Genomic DNA, 14,069 nt, shown 5'->3' with positions numbered 1-14,069 from the left:
AGGCGGGATACTGTAACTGAGCGTGAAACGGACATACTGATAGGAAGCGTAAGGCTGACAATATGCCTGTCTCTCTCTGTCTCTCTCTCTCTAGCGCTGAACTTGAAGATGGAATACAATTAACTGAGCGTGAAACAGACACACTGGTGGGAAGTTTGAGACTGATATTGTGTCTGTCTGTCTTTGTGTCTCTGTATGACTGTCTGTCTTTCTCTCTCTCTAGTGCTGCACATGAAGACGGGATACTGTTACTGACCGTTATATGGACAGACTGATAGAAAGGGAAAGACTGATTCTGTGTCTGTGAACAGACCTCCGGTGCTGTTGGTGAGACGGTCACTGTCGTTTTATTATGTATAAACCGGATTGACGGTGCATTTAGCAGTCTCCAGTCCAGGAAGGAAAGGTGGAGTGAAACAGCCTGTTATTGTTTAGCTGGACTGCCTGTTAGTGTTGAATTTATTCAGTAACAAGCCGTCTCTGGGTGTTGAGATTGGGATTCATATGACACCTGTTACGATTGTCTGTCAGTCAGTTTAGGAGGAGAGAGAAACACAGAGAGACTGGAGGAGCCCAGAGCGGATAATTTTTATTTTTAACTGAACCAAATATATTTCCGTGTACGGACAATGTAATTATGTAAAACCAGATATGGATCATCACATCCACAGCTGTGATTGGCTCCTGCCCCTGAATCTGGGGACCAGACACTGTGAGGAGCGCTGGCCTCAGAGTGTTTAACAGTTACTGAGCTGGGAAACTACAACTAACCCCCGAGAATCTGCAGCACAGGCCGAGCGGGGAGGAAAGCCTGTCCCGGGAATTGTCAATCTGGCGAACAGTTTGTCCTGTGAATGTGAATATGTGAACATTGTGTCAGAGAGAGTGTGTTAAAGGGGCGGGCGGGTTAGATTAATGTCACTGTGTTTGTGTGGCCGGTCTCATCGCCGTATTTCCGAGATACTTTTGAGTATAATTTTAAAAAATCCCTGTCAAAGGATCGCCCTCCACCACTGCCGAGTTCCGAAGTGGAAATTTAAGGTAAAGTTTTAAATCAATTCAAGATTTCAGCCGAAAAACGGAGATCATGTCGGCGATCGGGTGAGAGAGCGCGATCAGCGCATCAATGAAACGGGTTTAAATCGAAACTGGTGCTTTTAATTCCGATGAAAGTTTTTCGACAGCAAACATACCGGTGTTAGAGATGGGGAGGGGCTAGTCTGGGACTCTGGAGTGCCCGATTTGAATTGGAATCGGGGAGTTTAAGAGGAGAGAGAAACACAGAGAGGCTGGAGGGGCCGGGAGCTGACAGCAGGATGTCTCCGCCCCGTCCGCTCTGTGCCTTTAAGTTGCTCTGTGCCGCCGCCTCTCGTTTCATTTCTGACCAAGCTCTGACTGTCAGAGAGATTTTCGACAGAGTCCCGGATATGACAGACACTGCAGCCGCCGAAACGGCACCTCCTGCCACCGCCGCCGCTCAAACCAATGCTCCGAAGAAGAAGAAGGCGGTTCCCCGACCCAAGTCCACCGGTCCCCCGTTGGGCGAACAGATCCTCAAGATTGTGGGGGATTGCAAGGATCGCAAGGGGATATCCCTGGCCGCGATAAAGAAGGTTCTGGCTACCAAAGGCCTGGATGTGGAGAAGCACCGGTCCCAGATCAAATTAAGTATCAAGAGAAATGTGGAAAAAGGCTCCCTGGTGCAGATCAAGGGCACGGGCGCCTCGGGCTCCTTCAGAGTCGCTAAGAAGGAAACCCAGGCAAAAGTGGTAAAGAAGGTGAAGAAACAAGTGACCAAGAAATCTCCCGGAAAGAAACCAGCGGCCAAAAAAACAGCCGGCAAGAAATTAACGGCCAAGAAACCAGCGGTCAAGAAATCGACCACGAAAAAGGCGGCGAAATCACCAATTAAGAAGAAAGCGGCGGCGAAGAAGCCCAAGACCCCCAAGACAGTGAAGGCGAAGGCGAAGAAGGTGGAAAAACCGAGGGCCAAGCCCAAGCCGAAGTCAGCAAAGCCCAAGAAAGCAGCGGGCAAAAAGAAGTAAAAAATCAAGTGCAACTTTTGACCATCTGAACCCAACGGCTCTTCTCAGAGCCACCCACGTCTCTCAGAAAAGAGCTGATCCCGGAATCAGATGATTCCTGTCCCGGGGCCGGGCTCAGATTTCAGATAGAAATCATTTCAAATAAACCCAGGGTCCTGGTGACTCTCTGACATTCGCTATCCGCGCCCCACCCCCACTGTCTGAAATAAAATAGAGAGAATGTGATGTCCGGGCCGGGCCTCACTGGAACTGGCGTGTGTTCGGCTCCAGTCCCAGTTCATTTATTCTCACAGATTCAGGGCGAGAGTCCGTGACAGGGTAAAACTGGCGGAGATCCGCCGCTATCACAATTCAAACCCCAACACATGAGATTCTTCAAATCAACTGGAATAAAGTGTTTGTAAACTGCTGAACCCGTCTGGGAGGGGGTGTGGGGAGATCGAATCGGGTCTGGGACTGAAATGGAAGGAGGCGGGTTGACTTGTTATAGAAAGGACGTATTTAGGCAGGAATATTACTGACTGTTAATTGTAACGGGGCTTATTTAAAAGCTCCGGGTTTCTGTGAATCCTTGAATATGAAGCCCGAGTCTGTCAGGGTTTGTGCGGAGCGCTGTGTTTCGGTTCCATTATCGATAAACGGTTTGAAATTGGCGGGTGGAGAAAGCTGGAGGTGGAGCTGGAAGATCAGAGGCCGCTCTCCGCTCTGTCCGTCACTCTGACTCTCTCCTCCCCTCCCTGTTTAATATCTCACACTGTCTCCTCCCCTCCCTGTTTAATATGTCACTCAGTCTCCTCCCCTCCCTGTTTAATATCTCACTCTGTCTCCTCCCCTCCCTGTTTCATATCTCACTCTGTCTCCTCCCCTCCCTGTTTAATATGTCACTCTGTCTACTCCCCTCCCTGTCTCACCCCTGTGTCTGTTTCAGTCAGGTCGGGGCAGGCTGCATAAAAACGGAACCAGCATACGTTCGCTATTCAGTCAGCAGCGATTTTAGTGAAGAATCATCATGTCTGGCAGAGGTAAAGGATTGTAAACAATTTTACAACACCAAGTTATAGTCCAGCAATTTTATTTTAAATTCACAAGCTTTCGGAGATTTTCTCCTTCCTCAGGCAAATGTTTCAAGATCTCCTTGAAGCCTACGCATTTATACACGTTCGCAGCAAACTACCTAGCTTTCAAGAGAACAGCGTCCACGACGCCACACAACCCTGCCACGGTAACCTCTGCAAGACATGCCAGATCATCGACACAGATACCACCATCACACGAGATGACACCACCCACCAGGTGCATGGTTCATACTCCTGTGACTCAGCCAACGTTGTCTACCTCATACGTTGCAGGAAAGGATGCCCCAGAGCATGGTACATTGGCGAGACCATGCAGACGCTGCGACAACGGATGAACGGACACCGCGCAACAATCGCCAAACAGGAGGGTTCCCTCCCAGTCGGGGAACACTTCAGCAGTCATGGACATTCATCCACCGACCTTCGGGTAAGCGTACTCCAAGGCGGCCTTCGAGACACACGACAACGCAAAATCGTCGAGCAGAAATTGATAGCCAAGTTCCGCACCCATGAGGACGGCCTCAACCGGGATCTTGGGTTCATGTCACGCTACACGTTACCCCACCAGCGAACAAATGTTATCTGTTTTTAATATAATGGGTCATTTGCTGGCTCTCTCTGCCTTCCGGATGTTTCTGCCTCTCTCTGTGTTTTTTTTTCTCTGTTTTTTTTCCCTGTTTGTTTTTTTGTTGAATGTGTATTCGGAGGTTCTGCAGGTAACACCTCTCTGTCTGAACGGCATCTCCACATCAGAGGTAAAGGAGGCAAAGGACTGGGCAAAGGCGGAGCCAAGCGGCACCGGAAAGTGCTTCGTGATAACATCCAGGGGATCACCAAACCAGCCATCCGCCGCCTGGCTCGCCGTGGCGGTGTCAAGCGGATCTCGGGTCTGATCTACGAGGAAACCCGCGGGGTGCTGAAGGTTTTCCTGGAGAATGTGATCAGGGACGCGGTCACCTACACTGAACACGCCAAGCGCAAGACGGTCACTGCCATGGATGTGGTGTACGCTCTGAAACGGCAGGGCCGCACTCTCTATGGATTCGGCGGCTGAACAACTCGACCCTTTCAAACCGGACACAAAACAAAGGCTCTTCTAAGAGCCACCCACCACCTCACAGAGAGAGCACTGACCTGGGAACGGGGAGAGGAAAGATCTCGGGATGGGGAATCAGTTTCCGATATTTAATTATTACGGGGAGATTCCCCAACACTCGGTACAGGGAGATCAGAAACAACGGCCGGGGTTCTCGGCCATCCCGAGAGAAGGAGCGGAATTCCCGCTTTCACGGTATAAATGAACAGACGGGGATACAGAGTCTTTCCCCAGACATTACATTCCCCGCTCAGAGTAAAATCCCGCCTCACTCCCTCTCCCGCTGTGTCCTTTCTGCTCGCTCTTTATTTCCTGCTCTCATTCAATTATCAGTTCGATGTGAAGTTTCTGTTTGAGGAGCGGTTCACCGGGCCGGAACTGGCGGGATTTTTGAAATTGAAGCTGGACTTTGTCCCGTTCCGGAAAGCAATGACCGGGGCTTTATTCCCGCCCGTTTACAGACAGATCAGAGAATGAACCGGAATGTGAAACAGCCTGAGGTTTGAGATGAGGAGTGGGAAATAATGGAGATTATAAAGAGAGAGATTCTTAAATCGCTGGAAGGAAATGAGATTTTCTTGAAACTGTTATTTGATGCTCTGAAATTGGCGGGCTTTATGAAATTGAAGATTAATTTCAGCTCAGCCAATTGGGGCCCAATACCTCCCGCCGTTTCGTTCTGACTGACAGAGCTCGGTTCAATCATCGTCCAGGGGCGATCCCTCCCTGACTGGGTGTGGGACTGAAGCCAATCAGAGGCCAGGGGCGGATCCCCTTAGACCCTTTATAAGGCGGCCCCAGAGCGCACTCCGTATTAACAGTCTGTGTGTCTCAGGTTGTGTTGAGATCTGTTCAGAAAATGGCCAGGACCAAGCAGACAGCGCGTAAATCGACCGGCGGGAAAGCTCCTCGCAAACAGTTGGCTACCAAAGCGGCGAGGAAGAGCGCTCCAGCCACGGGCGGAGTGAAGAAGCCTCATCGCTACAGACCCGGCACTGTGGCTCTGAGGGAGATCCGCCGCTACCAGAAATCCACCGAGCTGCTGATCCGCAAACTGCCCTTCCAGCGCCTGGTGCGAGAGATCGCTCAGGACTTCAAGACAGACCTGCGCTTCCAGAGCTCGGCCGTCATGGCCCTGCAGGAGGCCAGCGAGGCTTACCTGGTGGGGCTGTTTGAGGACACCAACCTGTGCGCCATCCACGCCAAGCGAGTCACCATCATGCCCAAAGACATCCAGCTGGCCCGCCGCATCCGCGGGGAGCGCGCCTAAACCTGACCCGGCTTCAGCACCAAGTGCAACAAAGGCTCTTTTCAGAGCCACCAAATCGGCGATGGAAAGAGCTGTGATCTCCTGGGTTGAAATGGCAGGGCCGTGAGAAATTTGCTTAAATGGGAAATGTATAAAGGGGAGGGAGCAGATATCAGACGGACAGGGACAGAATAAATACCTCACTCACATCCAAACACAAATTTCACTCACATTCTTAATTCAGCAATCGCTGATACAATAAACAGCACATTAGTCAGCATCTCTTGTACAAATCTGGGTAAAATAACAACACTCTACCAGTGTTATCCGACGACGGAACTGTAATAAAAAGCGACCCTGGTATTTCTCTATCCCACCCACCCAGTTGACAATTCTGACGGTTCCGGTATTTTGTCTCATTCACCAGACAAACTGCAAATTTCAATCTATTGGAGGTTGGCGACATCTGCGGTCCGGAAGCGATTCGTGCAACAGGCCGATATGGATCATTTGTGTTTCACAAATTATTGTTAGTTTCTGGAATCAGAATCTGGAATCAGAATCAAGTCCTTTTGAAATCAATTCCTGAGCCCACAGACAGCGACCAGCCCTTTCATAGATACAGTGGGTGGCTCTGAAAAGAGCCTTTGGGTTATCAGATTAAATCTTGGCCGCTTTATTTGCTCTTGGAGCTCACAGTGCTGGTTTTCTTCGGCAGCAGCACGGCCTGGATATTAGGCAGCACCCCGCCCTGAGCGATGGTCACCCGTCCCAGCAGCTTGTTGAGCTCCTCGTCGTTGCGGATGGCCAGCTGCAGGTGTCTGGGGATGATGCGGGTCTTCTTGTTGTCCCGGGCCGCGTTGCCGGCCAGCTCGAGGATTTCAGCCGTCAGATACTCGAGCACAGCAGCCAGATAGACCGGGGCTCCGGCACCCACACGTTCTGCGTAGTTCCCCTTTCGCAGGTGCCTGTGAACACGGCCCACAGGGAACTGCAGTCCGGCCCGGGATGAGCGAGACTTGGCCTTGGCCCGAGCTTTACCGCCGGTTTTTCCTCTTCCAGACATTTCCACAATCTCACAAACACTTTCACAAAGAATGAAGAAATCCTCCCGCACTCGCCCTTCTTATACCTTCTGGAGGAGAACAGTTGGGGAAATTGTGATTGGTCTATCTCTTCTCAATCTCATTGGTTGAACGAACAGACCAATCAGAGAGCTGTTTTATTCACCAATCAACAGCCGGCAATGAGAAAAGGCGGAAAATCCCGAAGTGAACCGTTTTTTTGAAATTTGAAAAGCCCGCCAATATATTTGTAACACAAGAAGCGGATTCAGTAAATAATGTCGCCTTAAGACAAAAGTTGAATAATTTCTCTCGTTTTACTCTGTTTTTCCACATTTCCCGTCACAACTTCCAGAATCTTTTACAATCCGGTTAAAATCCGCCTTCTTTCACCGTTCGCTTTCAATCCGGCGGGAATAAAGTCCCATTTTGTAACGGGACAGATTCCAGCTCAATCTTTGTAAAAGAAACAAACCACAGATTGTGGATTGATCCCTGTTCACAGGAGCTGCAGCACGATCGAAACCGGAGCTGAGACTCCTGGTGTAAGAAGTCGAACTTTGACAGAGCCTTTAGACTATTCTGTACTCGGTGTGAAGTCCCTTTCAGGGTTGCTGCTTTACAAAGGATTGCGGTTCTGAAAGTGATATTCGCGAATAATGAACAAACAAGCGAGAAAAGGAGAAAGAAATGACTGAAGTCGAATCCACCGCCTTAAAACGGCTCTGAAGGGGCAGATGCGGGATATGAACGGGAATAAGAGGATCCGGGACATGTTTTTGTTTATTGGGACTAAATAAAAAAGCGACACACAGATTAAACCGGGCTGTGATTATGAGAATCTTCCAGATTTCAAGAGAAATTACAAAAGCACAAGAGTTATAGAGAGACAGTTAGTATCAAACTATCTACAGTAAAATGATTCCATTCACAGGGGTCGGTACAGCGTCTTCAGAGAGACTGTGGGTGGCTCTTAAAAGAGCCTTTGTGTTTATTTTTTTTCAGTACATTGTGGAGTTTTACTTGGAGCTGGTGTACTTGGTCACCGCCTTTGTCCCTTCCGACACGGCGTGCTTGGCCAGTTCCCCGGGCAGCAGCAGGCGCACGGCGGTCTGGATCTCCCGGGAGCTGATGGTCGCCCGTTTATTATAATGGGCCAGGCGGGAAGCCTCACTCGCGATGCGCTCGAAAATATCGTTCACAAAGGAGTTCATGATGCTCATGGCCTTGGAGGAGATGCCGGTGTCGGGGTGAACCTGCTTCATCACTTTGTAGACGTAAATGGAGTAACTCTCCTTCCTCGACTTTCTCCGCTTCTTGCCGCCCTTGGCTGGTGCTTTACTCAAGGTTTTCTTGGCGCCCTTCTTGGGAGCTGCTTTCTTGTCCTCAGGCATTTTCAAACTCAATTTCAGACCCAGAAATGACCCAAATCCGCTCCGAGCTCGCATTAAATCGGCAGCCCCACAGTCCTATGGTAATGAGGGATGGGGGAAGGCAATGATTGTGATTGGACGATTGGGCGTGATGACACATCACATTTTCTTTCACTCTCTGATTGGTTTCTTCAGATATCCAATCACATTTAGTATCTGCCACCAATCACAAACACGCTCACACTGCACATTGTCCGGTTTCAGCAATTTGTTCCGAACTCTTGCAGTTCTGCTTCCGGCCAGTAGATGTCCCCAAACCCCGGGTCATTGAAGTTCACAGATGAGAGAGGGCAGAAGATAAACTCATTCTTCACATTATATTGCACGAGTGGGGTTTGGAGAAACTGGGAATGGAGAACATTTTGTTGGACCAAACATGAGTTGTAATGCTTTATTAAATGCTTGTAATTAATTTTGGGGGTATAGCCTAAACTGAGGAAGAATGCAACAAAATACAAGAAGATTTAATAAGCTTGCTGAAAGGCGGAGGAAATGGACATTCAGTTACCAAATAGAAAGTTGTGAGGTGGTGCATTTTGCTCGGGGTAATAAGGAGGCCAAACACTGCTTGGAAAGTAAGAGTCTAAATGGTGTAGAAGAGCAAAGTGATTTAGGGGTACAGATTGACAAATCGTTAAAAGTAGCAACACAGGTTGATGAGGCCACAGAAAGCAAACACAGCACTGGGGTTTATTTCTAGAGGAATAGAATTGATAAGCAGATAAGTTATGTTGAACTGTAATTTAAACTGTCAAACCTTCTGCCAAACTGTTAAACCTTCCCTTTCTGAAATCCGTGCTGACTATTCTTTGTTATATTTTCGGTTTCTAGATGTTTTTCTATTGCTTCATTGAGTAAAAGATTCCATGATCATTCCTACCACCGACCTTTAGTTAACTGGTCTATAGTTCCCTGGAATTGTTCTATCTCCTGTTTTAAATTATAAGAATCACATTAACTGTCATTCAGTCCTCTGGCACTATTCCTTTTTGTGATGATTTTTTTCTATGTATGTAACAGTGCCTCTGCTATCTCTTCCTTTGCTTCATTTAATAAGTGCAGATGCAATCCATCTGGACCAGGAGTTTAACCACCCTTTCTAACTTAAATGTCTTGATATCTTTATTGACCCCTTCCTCTAATATCATGTTCACCCTGTTAATCTCCCGGGTAAATACTGAGGCAAAGTAATAATTCAATATTTCTGGCATTTCACTGACGTTACCTATGAGTTTATTTTGTGAACACTTTGTGGCACTGAAGCTATTCTGATTGTCCTTGTATTATTTATGAATCTGTAGAATAATTTACTGTTTCTTTTGATATTCCTTGATAATTTAATTTCGTCGTTCCTCTTTGCTTCCCCAATTGTTCTTGTGAAATCTTCCTGACCGTTTCCTATTCTCTTTTGTCATCCTCTAATTTAATATTTATAAATGAGCAATTCCACCAGCTTGTTGTGTCTGTTCAGGGGCTGGTGTTTGGGAACTATTTATTGTCTGTGATTAAAGTATCAGAAACTCAAAACCCAAACTCCACAGAAACATTCTATTTGTCCCTCGTAGTGAACAAAGTGCTACAATGGTGAGCAGAGCTGCCTTCCAAACAGTTTTTTTTTATTCGTTCACGGGATGTGGGCGTCGCTGGGCGAGGCCGGCATTTATTGCCCATCCCTAATTGCCCTCGAGAAGGTGGTGGTGAGCCGCCTTCTTGAACCGCTGCAGTCCGTGTGGTGACGGTTCTCCCACAGTGCTGTTAGGAAGGGAGTTCCAGGATTTTGACCCAGCGACAATGAAGGAACGGCGATATATTTCCAAGTCGGGATGGTGTGTGACTTGGAGGGGAACGTGCAGGTGGTGTTGTTCCCATGCGCCTGCTGCCCTTGTCCTTCTAGGTGGTAGAGGTCGCGGGTTTGGGAGGTGCTGTCGAAGAAGCCTTGGCGAGTTGCTGCTGTGCATCCTGTGGATGGTGCACACTGCAGCCACAGTGCGCCGGTGGTGAAGGGAGTGAATGTTTAGGGTGGTGGATGGGGTGCCAATCAAGCGGGCTGCTTTATCTTGGATGGTGTCGAGCTTCTTGAGTGTTGTTGGAGCTGCACTCATCCAGGCAAGTGGAGAGTATTCCATCACACTCCTGACTTGTGCCTTGTAGATGGTGGAAAGGCTTTGGGGAGTCAGGAGATGAGTCACTCGCCGCAGAATACCCAGCCTCTGACCTGCTCTCGTAGCCACAGTATTTATATGGCTGGTCCAGTTAAGTTTCTGGTCAATGGTGACCCCCAGGATGTTGATGGTGGGGGATTCGGCGATGGTAATGCCGTTGAATGTCAAGGGGAGGTGGTTAGACTCTCTCTTGTTGGAGATGGTCATTGCCTGGCACTTATCTGGCGCGAATGTTACTTTCCACTTATCAGCCCAAGCCTGGATGTTGTCCAGGTCTTGCTGCATGCAGGCTCGGACTGCTTCATTATCTGAGGGGTTGCGAATGGAACTGAACACTGTGCAGTCATCAGCGAACATCCCCATTTCTGACCTTATGATGGAGGGAAGGTCATTGCTGAAGCAACTGAAGATGGTTGGGCCTAGGACACTGCCCTGAGGAACTCCTGCAGCAATGCCCTGGGGCTGAGATGATTGGCCTCCAACAACCACTACCATCTTCCTTTGTGCTAGGTATGACTCCAGCCACTGGAGAGTTTTCCCCCTGATTCCCATTGACTTCAATTTTACTAGGGCTCCTTGGTGCCACACTCGGTCAAATGCTGCCTTGATGTCAAGGGCAGTCACTCTCACCTCACCTCTGGAATTCAGCTCTTTTGTCCATGTTTGGACCAAGGCTGTAATGAGGTCTGGAGCCGAGTGGTCCTGGCGGAACCCAAACTGAGCATCGGTGAGCAGGTTATTGGTGAGTAAGTGCCGCTTGATAGCACTGTCGACGACACCTTCCATCACTTTGCTGATGATTGAGAGTAGACTGATGGGGCGGTAATTGGCCGGATTGTATTTGTCCTGCTTTTTGTGGACAGGACATACCTGTGCAATTTTCCACATTGTCGGGTGGATGCCAGTGTTGTAGCTGTACTGGAACAGCTTGGCTGGAGGCGCAGCTAGTTCTGGAGCACAAGTCTTCAGCACTACAGCTGGGATGTTGTCGGGGCCCATAGCCTTTGCTGTATCCAGTGCACTCAGCCGTTTCTTGATATCACGTGGAGTGAATCGAATTGGCCGAAGACTGGCTTCCGTGATGGTGGGGATATCGGGAGGAGGCTGAGATGGATTATCCACTCGGCACTTCTGGCTGAAGATGGTTGCAAACGCTTCAGCCTTGTCTTTTGCACTCACGTGCTGGACTCCGCCATCATTGAGAATGGGGATGTTAACAGAGCCTCCTCCTCCCGTTAGTTGTTTAATTGTCCACCACCATTCACGACTGGATGTGGCAGGACTGCAGAGCTTTGATCTGATCCGTTGGTTGTGGAATCGCTTAGCTCTGTCTATAGCATGTTGCTTCCGCTGTTTAGCATGCATGTAGTCCTGAGTTGTAGCTTCACCAGGTTGGCACCTCATTTTTAGGTACGCCTGGTGCTGCTCCTGGCATGCTCTTCTACACTCCTCATTGAACCAGGGTTGATCCCCTGGCTTGTTGGTAATGGTAGAGTGAGGAATATGCCAGGCCATGAGGTTACAGATTGTGCTGGAATACAATTCTGCTGCTGCTGATGGCCCACAGCGCCTCATGGATGCCCAGTTTTGAGCTGCTAGATCTGTTCTGAATCTATCCCATTTAGCACGGTGGTAGTGCCACACAACACGTTGGATGGTGTCCTCAGTGCGAAGACGGGATTTCATCTCCACGAGGACTGTGCGGTGGTCACTCCTACCAATACTGTCATGGACAGATGCATTTGCGACAGGGAGATTGGTGAGGACGAGTTCAAGTAAGTTTTTCCCTCGTGTTGGTTCGCTCACCACCTGCCGCAGGCCCAGCCTGGCAGCTATGTCCTTCAGGACTCGGCCAGCTCGGTCAGTAGTGGCGCTACCCAGCCACTCTTGGTGTTGGACATTGAAGTCGCCCATCCAGAGTACATTTTGTGCCCTTGCTACCCTCAGTGCTTCATCCAAGTGGTGCTCAACATGGAGGAGGACTGATTCATCAGCAGAGGGAGGACGGTAGGTGGTAATCAGCAGGAGGTTTCCTTGCCCATGTTTGACCTGATGCCATGAGATTTCATGGATTCCAGAGTCAATGTTGAGGAATCCCAGGGCCACTCCCTGCTTGGATTCCAGTTGAAGGAGCTGTCCACGACCGACTGTTACCGAATGGCACATTCCAAGGTCCAGGAGTATGTTCTGAGGGACGCACTGAAGTGAGGTGCTGCCTACGTAAAGGTTCTTTGAGGAAAGGCGACCATGTAAGGACATGTCACTTTGTATGGTACAGAATGTATTAGAAGATATGTACTGTGTTTTGAATTGTAATAATGAGGTCCTGGTTTGCACGATCTGTTTTGTAATGTCTTGAACGGTAATTGTGATATTTTCATTGAAATGTGTGTATCATTAAATTTTATGAAATAAAGCATATTTTGAAATTTTAATAAAATCTTGTGGCACAAATCGACCAATCACTAAAAGTAGCGACGCAGGTTTACAAAAAGGCGAGTCAAGCACTGAGGTTCAATTCTAGAGGGATAGAATTGATAAACAAAGAAGTTATGTTCAACTTGTGTGGAGCCTTGGTTCGGCCGCACTTGGATAATTGTGCACAGTCTGGTCTCCATATTATAGAAAGGATATACAGGGATTGGAGAGGGTGCAAAAAAGATTCACAGGGATGATACCAGAACTGAGGGGATACCCTTATTCGGAAAGGCTGCACAGGCTGGGACACTTTTCTTTTGAAAAGAGAAGGCTGAGGGGTGACCTGATAGAGGTATTTAAGATAATGATAGAATTTTGTCGGGTAGATGTAGAGAAAATGCTTCCACTTGGGAGGGAGTATAAAATTAGAGGGAATAAATATAAGACTGTCACTAATAAATCCAATATGGAATTCAGGTGAAACTTCTTTACCGAATGAGTGGTAAGAATGTGCAATGCGCTACCACAAGGGTAGTTGAGGGAAATAACGTAGATGTATTTAAGGGGAAGCTAGATAAGCACAAGAGGCATGATGGAATATCGCATCCTGATAGGGTTAGATGGAGTAGGGAGAGAGGAGGCTCGTATGGGGCATACATGCTGGCATAAACAAGTTGGGCCGAATGGCCAGTTTCTGTGCTGTGGTTTTGAAGTAACTCGATGGAACTCAATGTACTATTTTGAGGGTGGTGGAAGAGCAGAGGGACCTGGGGACGCATATTCACAAATCTTTGAAGGTGGCAGGGCAAGTTGATAAGGTGGTTAAGCAAGCGGATGGGATACATGGGTTTGTAAAGAGGGGCATTGAATACACAAATATGGAAGTCATGTTAAACCTTTACAAAAGGCTGGTTAGGCCTCAGCTGGAGTATTGTGTACAGCACTGGGCACCACACTTTAAGAAGGATGTAAAGGCCTTGGAGAGGGTGCAGAGGAGATTTACCAGTGTGATACCAGGGATGAGGGACTTCAGTTATGTGGAGAGACTGGAGAAGCTGGGCTTGTTCTCCTGAGAGCAGAAAAGGTTAAGGGGAGATCAAAAAGAGGTAATCAAAATAATGAGGCGTTTTTATAGAGCAAATAGGGGTAATTAAATAATTGGATTGATAACCAGAGGTCATCGGTTTACAATAATTGGCAAAACAACTAGAGTGGAAATAAGGAGAACATTTTTCACATGGAGTGTTGTTAAGCACTGCCTGAAAAGATGGTGTCTCTTTTAGAGGCTGTCTTCGTGTCAACATTCATATTTTCACTGGGAAACTGCAGGAACAGAGTGAAACGGGTCTGCTTGTGTCCCTGGATTCAATGTATAATGTGGAGAAATCTATAAAATTTATAATTGAATCGGTAAAAGTGAACATGGTCAATACAATTATATGAAAACTGTAAATGGAGCCGCTCATTGTTGTTGGACCAGTACTTTCTGAGCACAGCTTTTAACTTTATTCCTGAGAGAAGTCTCA

At 48.0% G+C, this 14,069-nt stretch overlaps 1 protein-coding gene across 1 annotated transcript in view; it reads left to right on the top strand.

Annotated features, from left to right (window-relative positions):
- The window catches only part of LOC137316676 (zinc finger protein 850-like), a gene marked incomplete at its 5' end in the record, with an annotated part of 305,128 nt that overhangs the window by 52,662 nt on the left and 238,397 nt on the right, over positions 1 to 14,069 (top strand). The gene's annotated exons all lie outside the window — the stretch shown is intronic.

This window comes from Heptranchias perlo, unplaced genomic scaffold (genome assembly GCF_035084215.1).
Source record: "Heptranchias perlo isolate sHepPer1 unplaced genomic scaffold, sHepPer1.hap1 HAP1_SCAFFOLD_60, whole genome shotgun sequence".
Classification (NCBI taxonomy): domain Eukaryota; kingdom Metazoa; phylum Chordata; class Chondrichthyes; order Hexanchiformes; family Hexanchidae; genus Heptranchias; species Heptranchias perlo.
Note: the sequence above shows the minus strand (reverse complement) of the source record. Positions and strands in the feature narration are given on the sequence as shown.